The 14,984-nt window shown below is 36.3% G+C and overlaps 1 protein-coding gene across 21 annotated transcripts in view; it reads right to left on the bottom strand.

Moving 5' to 3' along the window:
* Positions 1 to 14,984, bottom strand: part of NAALADL2 (N-acetylated alpha-linked acidic dipeptidase like 2) — a 608,345-nt gene that overhangs the window by 92,474 nt on the left and 500,887 nt on the right. The window lies entirely within an intron of this gene.

The following is a 14,984-nucleotide window of genomic DNA, read 5'->3' as shown; positions in this document are numbered from 1 at the left end:
AATCTAGTGCCCCTGGGAGTTATCTGTAGTGTTAGTGAGATCAGCAATACATCATGCTGGATGATGTGGCCACAATTCATGTAAGTTCTGAGTGAAATTGGCTATTCAGCTGTAAAGACTGCAGCGCATCACTGGAACAACTGCTGTGTAAGAGACATATGTCTGGACATTTTCCAGATGAAGGATTGAGAAAGAATTTTGACTTCCTCATATGGCATCTTAGTCCATCTTAGTTTACACTCTCCCCAATCTTTTATGCTGCTTTTTGGGGTATAAGTATAAGTGGTCCTGAATAATAATGACATTTATGGATCAATAATATTGCCCTATGAGACTGATCTAGACTAGCTGATAATGTTTCAAAGAATGTTGTAGGTAAACTTTAATGTTGATGGAATTATTATTGAGAGGGAGAAATAATGAACGATAGCATCTAGTTGCAGTTGACCCTGGTTGCAAATTCATGACCAATTTTGCATGGAGATGGAGCAATGGCTGCTGAAGACAGTTCTTGAAATAAAATGAAGGAGTAAATGCCATTTGTCTGTGGTTGGAATGATGGGAAACATCAAATTCTCTCTACTTTAATTTGCTATGGTCAAGTAGTAGACTATAATATAAAAACAATCTAAACACTAGGTTGCCTATTATTATTGGTATTATCTTTGTTTTTTTTCTTTGCTTTTTGCCATAGTCATTCTACTCCTATATGCAGGTTGGCATTTTGTTATTTTCCCTGATCAATGGGAAGGCAATATATTAAACATTTTGTGCCTCAGTTCTCATCTAGCCTAACAATCATGGGAATTTGTCATTCAAACTTCTGGAAGGATCATGCAATCTATCCCCAGTTCGGCAAGGAATAGGTGAGCACTGATCTTGTTCGAATAAGCAATGTGCTTTGAAATATTAAATTGGTCCAAATGTCTGGGAAAACATTCTGGCTGACATTATCTCCAAGTAAAACTGCCTTCTGCAATTGACTGATGGTGATTTTGTCAATGCCGTTGCCGTTCAAGTGCTCCAGATGTTTTGGGATTGTATCCAAGTTGCCTATTATTATTGGTATTATCTTTGCTTTTTTCTTTGCTTTTTGCCATAGTCATTCTACTTCTATATGCAGGTTGGCATTTTATTATTTTCTCTGATTAATAATACATTTTTACAATATTATTAAATCTCATATTTAAGATTCTTTCAGAATCATAATAATTAGTATTAAAATGTGATTTATATAGTTTTTAATCCCAATTTCATAAAGGGAAGTTGTACATCACTCAGATCCCTGTAAGTCCTGTGTAAACAGAATTTGTTGGAGCAATTATCTGATCAGTTTTCAACACTCATGTATAAATAACATTAGCAGACAGTGAACTTTACATTAACAAGCAATGAACTAAGGAGCAATCAAAGGACTTTATTTTCTCTTGCATGAAAGGAAGATAAGTCTGTACCCTTTGTTGGCAGTTTTCATACCTCCAGCATTTTTTCTGGAGTGGAAAAGCCAGAAAAGATAAATGCAGTGAATATAATGAAAAAAAACTGAACTTGTGCTCAAGACTCTCTCTCTTGCCTCTTCAATTATTGTAACTATCTCCTTTAGGAAAACTTTTGAGTGTGATCAAGTACCACATGCCCTGTTTTGTATGTTTAGGTATGTTTTTCATCTTCAAATGCAGATCAAAGTGCTTACCTACTATTCATTGCAGACAATAGGGAGTGAAACTATTTTTATTTCAACTGACACATCTCCAGATAATTTCGACCTTGGGTTCTTGTATCATTTTAATATATAGAACATAATACCCTGATGTGGTCAGAAACTTAGCAAAAAAAAATGCAAACTTAGCCTTTTAGATTAGAACATATAAATAGAGAAAGAAATAGACATTTACTGTAGAAATTCACTAAATAGGTGAAAAAATCCTTTTTTTGCTGTTCATTTTAATTATGCCTTTATAAATGACTGGTAAAGAAGTACACTTCTGTAAATATTCTGGAATAAAAATGATATTACAAAGCTCTATTCGGTGAGAAACTATTCTCTTCCCCACTCAAATTTCTTCTCCTTAACGCATTTGAGAACTATTCATTTATGAGAAGCTGAAGCTGTTTTGCTATCTTATAAAAATATAGTCCTTCTTTCATACTGTCATAAATACAAACTTATGTATTGTTTATTTCTTGAAATGAAAAACAAGAAACAGTTTACAAGAGAAAAACATGGTTAAAATAAATAAGTAAGTGATGGCTCTGCAGACTGCACAGAAACATTTTGAATTCCAGAAAGGAAACATAAAAAGACTGAAACCATTACTCTATAGATGTATCGACCCGAATATATGGTGGTATTTAGAGTGTTGATGGAGATGGAATTAGGATGTAGTGTCTTGCATCAACAGAAAATATGAACTGGAATACCTCATCTCATAAACCATCTGTGCAGATCTATTTTTTCACAAGAAATATCTGATGTCTTTGGGCATGTACTTCTGCTCTCCCCTCAAGTTGTTTTGTGTTGGGTATACACAGAACTCTAAGTCAGGGAACTTTAAACGTTGCAACTTTAAGACATGTGGACTTCAACTCACAGACTTCCTCAGCCAGCCATGCTTGGGGTTGAAGTCCACAAATCTTAAAGCTGACAACTTTGGAGACTCCTGCTCCAGGTCATATGATTGGGAAAGAGGAGGGAGGCCTCCTTAGAATTCCCCTTCTCCATAGTTATCCTGTTGAATCTGGGCAACTTTTAAATCTGATTATTTGCAGCGGAGGAGTTTATTCCATATCAAATTTGGTCCCATTATCCTGATGAAGGCCAAGACCCTTTGTTCATTATCAAATAATTTCCAACTTTCCTACTGAGTAGGAAAGAATAATAAAGCAGGAAGGATTGTCTAGTTTTTATTATTTCAGAACCAGAAACTAATGGATGGAAACTAATCAAGAATAGAAGCAACTTGGAATTAAGAAGAACCTAACATTGAGGATAATTAACCAGTGGAACAGCTTGCCTTCGGAAGTGGTGGGTGCTTAATCACTGGAGGTTTTTAAGAAAAGACTAGACAGACAGCTATCTGAAATGGTATAGGGTCTCCTGCTTGAGCAGGGGGTTGAACTAGAAGACCTCCAAGGTCCCTTGGCCTAATGTGCAACAGCAGCCAAAAAAGCTAATGCAATCCTAAATTGAATTACCAGAGGGATACAATCAAGATCAAGTGAGGTACTAATACCACTATATAAAGCCTCAGTAAGACTACATCTAGAGTACTGCATCTAGTTTTGTTCACCATATTATAAAGAAGATGTTGAGACTCTAGAAAGAGTATAGAGAAGAGCAATCAGGATGATTAGGGGACTGGAGACTAAAACATTTGAAGAACAGTTACAGGAACTGGGCATGGCTAGTCTAGTGAAGAGAAGGACCAGGGGAGACAGGACAGCAGTCTTCCAATATTTGAGGGGCTGCCACAGAGAGGAAGGGGTCCAGCTATTTTCTAAAGCACCTGTAGGCCAGAAAAGGAATAATAGAAACTGAACAAGGAGAGATTTAACCTGGAAATAAGGAGAAATTTTCTGACAGTGAGAACAATCAACCAATGGAACAGCTTGCCCTCAGAAGTTGTAGGAGCACCATCACTTGAGACTTTCAACGAGAGATTGGACTGCCATTTGTCAGAGATGGTGCAGGGTCTCCCGTTTGGGCGGAGGGTTGGACTTATATAACCTATAAGGTCCTTCCAACTCTGATTATCTGTTATATGTTACTTCCAGATCTATTCTGATTGATTCGATTCCTCTTAAAAAATGTTTGCAAAGAGTACTTGGAAGGGAGGTTAGGTAAGAATGCCAAGGCTGTTGGCAAAGCTGGATAGATGACAAAATATGTTGGCAGAAAACAGTGCTGAACACTGCCAATCAAACCTTGTAGATGTAGTGTGTGTGTTGAGAGGTTCTGAGAGGGAGAGAAAGAATATATTTCTTTTATTCAATGGAAAACTGCCTAGATTTTTCCTACGAACAAATGCACCCCTTCAATTTCTGGCTTTAAAAATGATAATAATTATAACAGCCCCAAAAACAGAAAAATGCATGCAACCTACAATCTAAGATGATTTAGACTAATTAGCACATCCTAATCAGGAGTCAGAGATCCACAAGCAAACTCCAAAAAGTCAAAAATTAGCCTTCCCACATGATGGAGAATACAATAAGCTTGCAATCACTGTGCTACCACAATGAATTTATGTATTTAGATTAGTACTAGCAGGGAACTCATCAGTTAAATTAGGCTTTGTGAAGCTGCAAGTTCCATTGGCATCCCAAATGTTTCCATTACTGATGAAATGAAATCAACCCTGCATCCTTCCCCATTCTTTATTTCCAATAAATAAAACTTTACTTGAAAGGGCAGGGCTTGAAAAGAATTAGGGAAGGGCTTGAAAAACTTTATTTGTAGGGGGCCAGATCCTTCCCCTCCTTTGCATCCAAGGATTTGTTCAGCACTCCAAGGAGTATGGCAGCCATTGGATGGCACCAACCTATTAGCAATGAGGCTCCTGATAGGCTGCTATCACTCCTCAGGACACCTCCCTCAGCCCTGTCCCAGATCAGCTGAAGCTTCAGCCTGGTGACCTCTCATCTGCTTGCCCATCCATTCTTAGGTTATGGGCAAAAACAGACAGCAGGCCAGACTTTGTGATCTTTACCCTGGGGAATTATAAAACTTGGGTCTGAAGAATTTAGATTATATGAAGTTCTATAAGGGAAAAAAAACCTCTTTTCTGATTCAATCTATTCAATAAGAGAAAAACTGAGAGAGGAATGATGATATGGCTCTATATTTTTAGAGCTGTGCACATTTTGAAAATGCTTGGTATGAGCACAGCACCTTTTTGCTAGTCATTGAAGATTCCCAATTTAGGGTTGAAAGGTATTTAAACAAGATTATCTGTATGATGGTTAAAGTAGCTTTTGTGGGGTGGGTGGGGGTTGAAGGCTCTCCCAGAAGTCTGAAAAAAAGGGCTGCTTTTATAAGTTGTAAAGTGGTGCTATACTTGTCCTGCAAAAAAACTATTGAAGTTGCAAAAACAATGAAGTCCTTGCAAATACAGCTTGAATCATGTATCCTCTTGAAGCCAGGAAGGAGGGAATCCTACCTGTGATGTCAAAGTCTGGATGACCACTAGGCAATAGCAATGTTCCAATATCTAAGGGGCTGCCATAAAGATTCTCCAAAGCACCTGAAGGCAGGACAAGAAGCAATGGGTGGAAACTAACAGGAGAAATTTCCTAACAGTTAGAACAATTAATCAATGGAATGACTTGCCTCCAAAAATGTGGATGTACCAACACCAGAGGTTTCTAAGAAGAGATTGGACAACCATTTGTCTGAAATGGTATAGCCTGAGCAGGCGGATGGATTAGAAGACTTCCATATCCTTTCCAACTTCGTCATTCTGTTATTACTAGCAAATGATTACTGAAAATGCTAGCTTTTTGATGTGATCAAGATCTTTTCAGCCCAGTTTAATTTTGAAGACCACCAAAGGAATGCAGTGAGCAAGTTGCATGCTGTAGCTCATCACATGTGCTATATCTTAAACCTTTTCCTTAGATTGATGAGCACATGAGTATTCACAGAATACCTGCCTTGTATTAGCAAGAATTTATGCTATTAAAACAAGTTTTTAATTTGTTTTTATATGAAAGCACCACCAACCTTCCTTCACAAAGGGATAAATTTATGACAAATGCTCATATACCTTCAAGAGTATTGAAGTATTTAGATAAAACCTTCAATAATGATAACAACAATACAAATTTTCAGTAGATCCCATGTGGAATCTCAAAGGTGGACTGTTTTTTTCCTTGAGGTTCTCGTTCATTGGTTCTGGTGAAGCTTCTTGGATGAGAAGCAAAACATCTTTCTGAGTAAAAAAAAACAATCCAGTTACTTTCTGAAAAAGCACCTTTGAGACAACTATGACCTGGATGACTGAAAATCTCCACAGGCATCTCAAATGGAAGATATCAGCAGAAAACTGATAGGAAGTCATTTTCCTTGTTTTGCCAGGATCACACATTTATTCCCAACTGTCAATATTAATTAAGGTTGTGTAAATCAGTTAAGATTTTTCAAATCTTTTGAGGATGGTGGCTTTAAGTTATCAATTTCTCAAAAATATAATTGGGCTTGTATTTTTTTCAGGTACATGTATATGGAATGAAAATTTACCGGGTTACCCACTTTTGTGGGCTTTGCTGGAAAGTTTTGTTGTTTGTTTGTTTACTTCTATTAATGTCCTGCAAACTCCTTGGATCAACATGCAAGAGAAAGGGTATTTTCTTTGAGCCTGCAAGCAACAAGACAATGACTGATCCCTGTGACAGATTGGATTTTGATGCTAAGATCCAACAGTCCTGAATTAATCATTAAGCAAAATAATAATGTGATCAGGACATGAAGAGAAGTAGGGACACAGAGTTTTCCCTCCTAGCTATCATGACCTTAACTCTTCCATTGTTACACTTAAATTTAATTTTCAGCATTTATTGAATCTTAATAGCTTGTCAGTTAAACATATATATTTGTCTGCTACATTTGGAGCTTCAGTTCACCTTAATCTGACCCTGAGGTCCATATATGCTTAATTTTATGGAAGCACTCTAATTCAAAAATAAAGGCAAAATCTTGTATTGGAAACTGTGTACATAATCTGGAATGGTTATTTAAATCAATTACCCTGTAATGATTATTTTAAGGATTTTTCTCAACTTCAAATAGAATTTTGCCTCGCTAATTCACAGCAACATCAATATAATTAGTGTAAGCACATTTTGATGGTTTAATCTGGCTGCTTCCAAAAATCCTGAAGGACTTTCATCTCTGATGGAGTCAACATTTGAAACTAAACCCACATCATATATATATATAAAGAACTAAGAACCAATTTCAAGCTTGATATTAATGACATTTACAGGTTATGGAATAAAGAATTGGAACATCCAATAATGGAACATTTAATAGCTCCAGGTCTTTAAAAATGTCAAATTAGTTTAACTGGATTTAAGATTAAAATGAATTTATGAAAATATTATATTTTAAATATACTGGGCTTATATTTGAACAGATACTAAATGATATTAAAAATTTGAGATGTCATCAACAAATATGTCTTGGTCCTGTTAGTCAATGATATCAATAAAGTTTTAACATATATAATTTCATATAAAGATTTATGGGAAATTTTTAAAATGTTGATTATCTTAATGTAATGTTAAATTATGCTCCAAGACATTGAAATCTGACCATTTTTGAGAAATTATGGTTATACCAGATATTGGCTATTGGCAATATCTACATCTACATCTACATCTCTCTCTCTCTCTCTCTCTCCCTCCCTCCCTCCCTCTCTTTCTCTCATCCATCCATCCTTCCATCCGTCCATTATCTATCTATCTATCTATCTATCTATCTATCTATCTATCTATCTATCTATCTATCTATCTATCTATCATCTATTGAGAAATTGTAAAGTAGAATTACAGTATTCCAGATGGGAATAATTAGAATAAAGCCTGGACTCAAGAGATGTATAATTTATTTATTTTTCTTTTCAGCATACACCATATAGAAAATGTGGTCACTAAGTATCAACACTGACTTGATGGCACATAACTAAACAACTTGTAATTTATCATTGTTTTTCAAAATTCAATATTGTTTCCAGCCACTCACATTGATTAAAACAGGTTAATGGCAATAAACAAATGACAAAGATTAAAAAAAAACAGATTTTAATAGGATAGAACTTGAGCAATCTAGATAGTTATCAATGAAATGTAGAAAGATCAGAGGGCAAGATGTGCTTTAGTCCTTCTGTCTTGAGGCCTGGGTATCCTAGACTCCATCTATGTAACACTATCAACAAACAAAACTTTCATTTGTGAAGACATAACAATCCCAAAGTTTCTAACAGTTTGTCCAACGAAGCAAAGAAGTCTCAGAGATGTGATGGGTTCCTCTTCACTGAATATATTCAGGTAGATCCGAGTAGATGTATTTGAGATATTTAATTTGGATCACTTCTCTGAGCAAGAGTTGGACTCAGTTGGACTAAATGGCCTTTCCATCTCTCAGCTTCTGCCATCTCCGTGTCTTGTTCTTCTCTTTTTCAACAAGCAACAAACTTCCCCTTTTAAATTCCATTTGTGTGCAACCCCCTTGTGATTTCCTTGTCCAGTCTACCAAACACATAAGCAGAGTCCAACTATCATACAACAATCTTGATCTCCTGTTTATCTCCACTTCATCCTCCTTGGAGGTCCACAATGCCATCCATTTTATCTTCAGCAAGGCTTTCAGCCCTATTTTTATAATCTCCCCTCTTCACTGGTCCTTTCTGATATCAAAGTACTGCTGCCACATCTCCTGTACCACTTTCGGGTTACTATAATTTTCTTCCCCAGATCTTTCTCTTTTTGATGCCTTTTATCTCTTGAAGATAAGATAAAATAGGGAGATGCCTTATCTCCTTCTGCCTTTTATTTATTCCTTCTTGCAACTTCTCTCCCTCACCAAATCTCTTGCTTGTCTCTAAAGCCTTAATTCTATTTTTCATATCTTGCCTCCTGTTCTTACACCTGGCCTGGCCTATTCTTGTACTTACTGCTAAAGGCCTCCTTACATGTCTTCCCCTGTCTCCATCCTCTTATCAAAAGAGTGTTACATTTTCCTTGGCTCCAGCTTCTTATACCCTGTGCTCTGTTATTGAAAGAAACTGATGCTCTGGATTACTTAGAATGAGTTAAGTTAGCCCTGACTCAAAAAGCTTTGAATATCACAGAGAGAAAAAGGATTTTAAACGCTGGGAATGAATGGAGGAAAATAAGGTATGTATGTGAGAAGAATAAGAAGATACAGAGTAACATAGAAAGCTCTGCATTAACACTATCATCACTAGTGTATCAGTTGTTTGGGACTAGGTGTTTTTGTATGACTGCTATGGCTTTGAAAGACTGCTTCAAAAGATTTGCACACTAATTTGCATAGTCACTATGTCCTAATACAGGGGTTCCCAACCTGGGGTGCTCGAGACAATATTCCAGGGGGTGCGAGAAAAGTCCAGGTAAATAATAGGATATTGGCTATATGTTGGCATTTTTATTTATTATGCAATGGATTAACTTTGTTTTCATTTTAGAGTTAAGTATCGTTATTTAGTGGCTGTCACATACATAGCTGAAAAGATTCAATCCTACCATATATTTAACGCGGTCAGTAGTTCCTAAAGTCTAAATTTCAGGGGGTGCGAGGTTCAAGTGAAATTTCTTTAGGGGTGCGGGGCGAAAAAAAGGTTGGGAACCACTGTCCTAATAAGTTCATCTTATATTTGGATGTTATTATCTATGTAATATTTTTGTTTGCTTGTTTGTTTGCTGTTTTGGCAACAGGCCTTTGTTTAGATGCTGAAATTGGACAGGGAGTTCAAGAACACCCAGTGGTGTGGATAATGACCAAAGTAATGGAGATAAATGTCAAGAAAGGGTTTAGAAATTGACTAAGGAGAGGAAGAACAGGGTTAAATAAAAAATGTAACCTAAGCCACCCTAATTTCTAATACTAAATGAAGAAGCACTGATGATGCAATGGTTAAGTGCAGTATTGCAGGTAGACTCTGCTCACTGCCAGGAGTTCGATCCTGACAGGTCTCAAGATTGACTCAGCCTTCCATTCTTCCAGAGTTGGTAAAATGAGGACCCAGATTGTTGGGGGCAATATGCTGACATTGTAAACTGGCTAGAAAGTGCTGTAAAGCACTATGGGGCTCAATATATATATATGAATGCTATTGTAGGAAGGAAGGAAGGAAGGAAGGAAGGAAGGAAGGAAGGAAGGAAGGAAGGAAGGAAGGAAGGAAGGAAGGAAGGAAGAAAGAAAGAAAGAGAAAGAAAGTCTTTTTTCTGTTTCTTCTTGCATTTCTTCCTCGCATATTTTTTTCTCGTTAGAGCATATTTTTCAGTAGAATTGGATTGTTCAGCAAATAAATACAGATCTCTTGCAAAAGATTACTCTAAAATTGTATTGTACTACCTGGATCCTTTTCAGTGAATTACATCAGCCTGTAATGAAATATTCAGTCCTAGGTTCCAGCAAAAAAATTACTTAATTGCCCATTTATTAATTTACTAATTTATTTATAGGACTGTGGGGTCTCTTTTATAAATTACAACTTATCATTTTAATGAGTCCAGCATGTCAATAGAATAATCAACCAGGAGATTATCCTATGGATGTTTGCATGGAACAAGTGATGAACAAATTGTTTATGTTAATTCTGGTTAGAGATGATCAATTATGATCATTGATCAGTCTTAATTAAATGTGTAGTAGATATTCGTAGCCATTCATAATGAAATTCAAAATGAAAGCCCTCATCTGGCTGTATTGACAATTCAGTATAACAAATCCAAAGAACAGGATCATATTTTGAAGTATGGAATGAACAACAGAAATCTAGGTTCCATAGGAATCACACAGTGAAGTGAAGTTTCAAAAAGACATACAGTTCAGTCCATTACTTGGCACAACATTCAATTTTGTATCCAGTTCTGGTCATTACAATATAAAAAAGAGGTTGAGACTCTGGAATGAGTTCAGAGAAGAGTAACAAGAATGATTACGGGTCTGGAGGCTAAAATATATGAAGAATGGTTACAGGAATTAGGTATGCCTAGTCTAATGAAAAGAAGAAAACGTTAGCCATAATATAGACATGGAAAATTGGGAGAGAATGTGGGGATTAAATTACAAATTAATTACATCTACAGCATACAGGGAAAATCAATATAAAATGTTCTACAGATGGCACCTTCCTCCCGCTAGACTGGCAAAAATGTTTAACTCAGACCCAAATTGTTGGAAATGTGGAAAAGAAAAGGGCATTGATTTCCATACCTGGTGGACATGCCAGGAGGTGAAAAAATATTGGAATACAATTAGACACTGGCTAGAAGAAATCACAAATCAGAAAATTGAATTTAATCCAGAAACTTTATTAGGTATAATAACACAAAAATGCAATAAAACAGATAGATATATCATGTTACACATATTAACAGCTGCAAGGATTTCATACACACAACTCTGGAAAGAAAAAGGGGTTCCACCAGAAGGCATGGTTCTAAAAAAGATAATAATATATTGTATAGAGATGGACAGGCTAATGATGAAAATAAAAGAGAAGAGAAGATTTAATTTACTATAGGGCCTGGGATGCCTGGTATGAGTGGTTTAGAAATAAAAAGAAAATAAAATGGCAATTAGGAAAAGAATGAGGGAATGTGTAAATATGTAAATATACAGGGGTGGGTTTCTACCAGTTCTGTCCACCTCTGTAGAACCGGTTGCTCTGAAGAGCAGCAGATATAGAACCGACCCGCCATCTGGGCTCTTACCTCACCTTTATTTCCTGCTTTTTCAACTGCAGCTGCTTTGCGCGACACAGCTGCAGTTGAAAAAACAGGAAAAAAAGAGCTTTTCCAACCGCTGCACACTTGCACACAGTGCTGCTCAGCTGTCCGGGCAGCTCAGCAGGTCGTAAATTGCACTCACATGACTTGCGCATGCGCACATGATGCTAATAGATAGAACCGATAGTTACACCATTTGGATCCCATCCCTGTAAATATACCATAGAGAAGATTGATGTGTAAGAATAAAAGATTTTGATTTATAGCAAGAGTAAGATGTAATGGTAAAGGAATAAGTAAATACATATACTGAAAAATGTAAGGAGATACAAAAGATGTCTTGATGTTGATAACAATGTATAAAGTTTTATTTTAAGTTTTTTTTTAAGTTTGAAAACTTAATAAAATTTATTTTAAAAAAAGAAAAGAACAGAAGAAGACATGATAGTAATGTTCCAATATTTGAGAGGCTCCTAAAAAGTTGAGGGAGTCAAATTATTTTCAAAAGCACCAAAAGGCAAAGCAAGAAACAATGGATGAAAACTAATCAAGGAGAGAAGCTACCTAGAACTAAGAATAAAATTCCAAATGGTTATAGCCAGCAATCCATGGAATAGTTTGGCTTCAGCAGTTGTGGGTTCTCCATCACTGGAGACTTTCAAAAAGAGACTGGACAACCATTTGGACAACTAGGAGGTTGGACTAGGACCTCCAAGGTCCCTTCCAATTATATTAAACTATGTTCTATGAAACATTTCAAACCAAAAACATAGAAATGTTGATTGTGGAACTTTAAATGCTTCCTACTTTCCTTTTCTTAGACCACTGCCTGGATGCTACTATTGATATCCTAGACAGCATGCTGCTTTGGGAATCTTTGAAGGAACATAGATATTGCTTTTTATTTTCTTTTGTCCATTTGCCATTGAAGGAATGGAGGTTTCCCCTTTTATTTTTCCATACAGCATGAGTGAAAGAATGGAAGAAGGAAAGCAAGAAAAACAATAAGGCTTCAATTTAAAGAAAAAAGATTTGACATTTAGTAGTTTTGATACCTCCGAACTTTCTTCCTACAAATGGTGGAAGCACTTGATAAGACAAAGAGAAGATCTGGACTGTTTTCTGAGAAGAATGTGGCATACTCTCCAGGGCCTCAAAATGCATCTTTAGGATCTAAGGACGTGATCATGATTCTATGCCTATGACTCATGTAAAAGGATTAAATAGAGTTATGAATTTCTTTTCTGGTTCATTTCAGAAACAAACAAACAAATGAGGTTCTGCTTATATAACTGTTACACTAAATGGAATTTGGGAGAAATGCTATGCCTTGTTCAGATGCATTAGGAACAATTTCATTAGGCTGATCCTGGGGATTTTTTCACCCAAAGTTAACCTGAAAGAGCAATGCAAAGTGGGTGCAGGGACTTTGACTAATAACTCCCCAGTAGCATATGAAATTGAACAAAGTTTCAGCTAATATGGCCAGCATATAAGATCTTGTTCTTATCTATTAATTTCATGGAATGTTTGAAGCCTAAGTGGAAATTGGAATGATAATCCTACCTTAAATTGAAGGGATTTTAAAAATATATTATGGAATAACCTTGAATTCTCAAATGTAATGACAGGGTTCGGAAGGTATGTGGAACAGCAATTTACAGCTTTATTGCTCTACTGAAGAAGAATGATCTAAATTCTTTGTATTTGATGGAGTTGTATGTATTTCTAGCAACTAGTTGCCCTTAGCATGAACAGATAAGATTAAAATACCAAAAAGAATACTTCAGGACACTTTAGCATCTTCCACCAGGACAAAGAAATGTTTCAACAGAAATTCTATTTCTATATATGATATCTTAAAACCTTGCTAAATATCCTGAAAAATATCCTTAAATACAGTATATAATGTTATCTATTCAATGGTGAGGAAAGTAAGGTCCTGTAGGCAGGAAAAACCAAATAGGTATAGAAGAGGAGGTACTTGGCTCAACAATAGTAAAAGTGATCTAGGCATCCTGGTGGATCATTGCTAAAGCATGAGTCAACAATGTTCTGCAGCTGCCCCAAAAAGCTTAGGTTGCATCAACAGAGGGATAGGTTCATGATCACAGGAAGTTATAGTACTGCCTTATACTGTACTGGTGAGACCACACTTGGAATACCACATCCAGTTCTGGTCACCATGATGCAAAAAAAAAAAAAAAAAAAAAAGGATCCCGAGGCCCAAGAAAGACTTCAGAGAAGAGCAACAAAAATGATAAGGTTTCTGGAGGCTAAAGCATATGATGAACAGTTGAGGGAGCTAAGTATATCTAGCCTATCAAAGAGAAGTATTAGTAGTTCTCTTCCAATACTTGAAGGGCTGTCACAGAAAAGAGGTGACTGACATATTCTCTAGGACATCAGAAGGCAGGACAAAAAACAATAGGTGGAATCTTGTCAGACTCAACCTGGAAGTAAGGAGGAATTTCCCGACAGTAGGAATGATTAATCAATGAAACAGCTTGCCTCCCGGAGGTGTGTCTGCTCTCATGCTGGAGGTTTTCAACAAAAGATTGAACAACCATTTGTCCTGGGTGGTATAAGCAGTTTCAAATAATTTAACAATTGGTTCGCCTGGAGTTAGGTTGGCTGTCATGAGAGGTAGGGCCCATCGCCATCCTACAGGTCCACCGCACATGTGGGATGAGCCTCCCATGACAGCCAATTTAACCCTGGAAGAATGGTTGTTAAATTACACATACACACACACACACACACACACACACACACACACACACTATCAAAGTAGATCCTGGGTGCTATTCTACAATGGAGAAACGGGCAACGGAGCGGCTGGCACAAGGGAAGGAGGAGGAGCAGGGAGAAGAAAGAGGAAAAGCCATTTCTCCTTCCCTCATGCTCGGTGCTCCATTGCCTGTTTTATTGTCTCACTGCCAAACACTAAATAAAATACCTAACATGGTGAAGACAGAGAATAGTTATAGAACAGTGCTAAAAATGTGTCTATCCTAAAAAGAATCCTTAAATTAGAAGTTTCTTTTTGATTCAGTTTTTCTACATTTAAAAAAATGGTTTTGCCAAAAAAATATTAATGAGTCATAAAAAGTACCATGAAAAATACATAAGGATTATATGATGTTTAAAATCCTATTTACAATGTAGTGATTAAAATAAGCTAGCCATTCAAAGAGAAAAAAATAATACATAATATTATATTTATATGTAACATTACACAAACAATTCATGTCATATCAATTTGTTAAGGATAAGGGATTAATTCAATCCTGAAACTTATAATTAAACGTAGACTATTCAGAAACAAAGCTACATTTTTTTTCATTTTTCAAATAGAAAGTTTTTTCAGAAAGGCTTTAGAACATCTTAAATCTATTCTTTAATATCAGGAAGATATATTTATTTTCATTTATTAGGATTATCCTTTGCTGAGCCACAGACTTGATACGGGGGGAGGGGGGGGAGGAAGAGCAAATTTCACATTTTGG

Source organism: Pseudonaja textilis, chromosome 4 (genome assembly GCF_049901715.1).
Source record: "Pseudonaja textilis isolate UNSWEBS1 chromosome 4, rPseTex1.2, whole genome shotgun sequence".
Lineage (NCBI taxonomy): Eukaryota > Metazoa > Chordata > Lepidosauria > Squamata > Elapidae > Pseudonaja > Pseudonaja textilis.
This window is presented reverse-complemented; position numbering and strand designations above follow the sequence as displayed.